The following is a 2,114-nucleotide window of genomic DNA, read 5'->3' as shown; positions in this document are numbered from 1 at the left end:
TCTCTGTAAGTCAGAACCCTCTCGATGGCAGTAAATGGGCACTATATTTTGTGCTTTGTATTTATTATGTGATTTAATAATTGCTATAATTCTGGTAGCGTAGTGGTTACGAATTGGACTGCGAACCGCAATGTTAGCAGTTGGAAACTACCAGCTGTTCCGCGGAAGAAAGATGAGGCTTTCTGCTCCTGTAAAGATTTACAGCCTCGGAAACCCTGTACAGGGTCTCTCTGAGTCGGAACCGACTCCACGGAACATAACAACTGCAAGTTGCAAAGGATGATATATAGAGCCACATATCAATAACAGAACAAGATGGAAATGAAATATTGCAAAATCATCTGGAAGAGTTTCCACGGAGCACACACTGGGCTAGAAATCTAGGGCTAAACTGTGGTTCCACAACAGGTTATAGTCATTCTTGCATTTTCTCAATAAGTTCTCCCTTATATTTGCCTTTCTCTTTTCCAACTTGTCGAGATTTGGCTTTGCGTTCCAGAATTTTTTCCCGTTCTTTGTCCAGTTTGAGCCTGCTGATAACCACCTTGCTCGGGTGAATGCCCACATGGACCCTCTCGATGTGGATGACACACTTCTTTCTGTACACCTGGACTATCTTGCCAATATGCTGACTTTTGCAGTGTCCTCGAACCACCTGGACCTCGTCATCCTTGCGGATGGGCATGGAACGCACATTATACTTCTGCTGCAGCTCCTTGGACAGCGGGGATGACATGATCTTCCTGCACACGTGCGAAGGAGTATTGAAATGACGTTTACAGTTCTTGCGATGGTCCGAGGTCAAGAAGGGGTTGAACTTCATGGTGACAGTCAGGCGTCTGGCAGCCTCGGAAGCTCCATGCACCATGTATGAGGTTCTTGGTGTCATTCCACAACTCCTCTGGTCTCTGGTCATTTGGGGCTAATAAATCAAATCTGTTCTTGAGATGGTCTCTAAATTCAGGCGCAACACGCTCAAGATCATATTTTGGCTCTCAAGGACTTGATTTCATTTGCTACAGCTTCCGCCTGAACTTTCGTATGAGCGATTGATAGTATGTTCCACAGTCAGCCTCTGGTCTTCTTCAGGCTGATGATATTCAGCTTTTCCATTGTCTCTTCCCACAAATGTAGTCAATTTAATTTCTACGTCCTCTATCTGGTGAGGTACATGTGCATGTTGTTATTGTTGTTGTTGTTAGGTGTCATTGAGTTGGTACTGACTCATAGCGACCCTATGCACAACAGAATGAAACACTGACAGATCCTGGGCCAACCTTGCATTTGTTGTCATGCTTGAGCCAATTGATGCTGCCACTTTGCCAATCCATCTCCCTGAGGGTCTTCCTCTTTTTCTCTGACCCTCCACCTTACCAAACATGATATCTTTCTCCAGTGACTGGTCCCTCTTGACAATATGTCCGAGTATGAGAGATGATGTCTGGCCATCCTGGCTTTCAAGGAGCACTCTGGCTGTACTTCATCTAACACAGATCTGTTTGTTCTTTTGGTAGTCCATGGTACTTTCAATATTCTCCTCCAACACCATAACTTAAATGAGTATATTCTTCTACAGTCTTCCTTATTCACTGTCCAACATTCACATACATATGAGGTTATTGAAAATACCATGATTTGGGTCAGGAATACCTTAGTCCTCAAACTGACACCTTTGTTCTTCAACGCTTTAAAGAGGTCTTGTACAGCAGATTTGCTGAATGCAATACATCATTTGATTTCTTGACCACTGCTTCCATGAATGTTGATAGTTGATCCAAGAAAAATGAAGTGTTTGACAGCTTAAATCTTTTCTCCATTGATAAGAATGTTGTTTATTGGTCCAGTGGTGAGAGTTTTTTTGTTTTTTTTTTTACATTGAGATGCAATCCATACCGAAGGCTCTTTGATCGTCATCATAAAGTATTTTAAGTCCTTTTCATTTTCAGCAAGCAAGGTTGTATCATCTGCATATCACAGGTTGTTAATGAGTCTTCCTCCAATCCTCATGCCACGTTTTTCTTCATATAACCCAGCTTCTTGGATTATTTGCTCAGCATACAAGTTGAATAAGGATGGTCAAAGAATACAACCCTGTCGCACATCTTCCCTAATTT

General features: G+C 42.4%; 1 pseudogene; it reads right to left on the bottom strand.

Annotated features, from left to right (window-relative positions):
• Window positions 1–415: 415 nt before the first annotated feature.
• On the bottom strand, window positions 416–823 carry LOC102841766 (annotated as a pseudogene).
• Between the last annotated feature and the right edge of the window lie 1,291 nt (window positions 824–2,114).

The sequence above is a fragment of the Chrysochloris asiatica genome, unplaced genomic scaffold, assembly GCF_000296735.1.
Source record: "Chrysochloris asiatica unplaced genomic scaffold, ChrAsi1.0 scaffold00139, whole genome shotgun sequence".
Classification (NCBI taxonomy): Eukaryota; Metazoa; Chordata; class Mammalia; order Afrosoricida; family Chrysochloridae; genus Chrysochloris; species Chrysochloris asiatica.
Note: the sequence above shows the minus strand (reverse complement) of the source record. Positions and strands in the feature narration are given on the sequence as shown.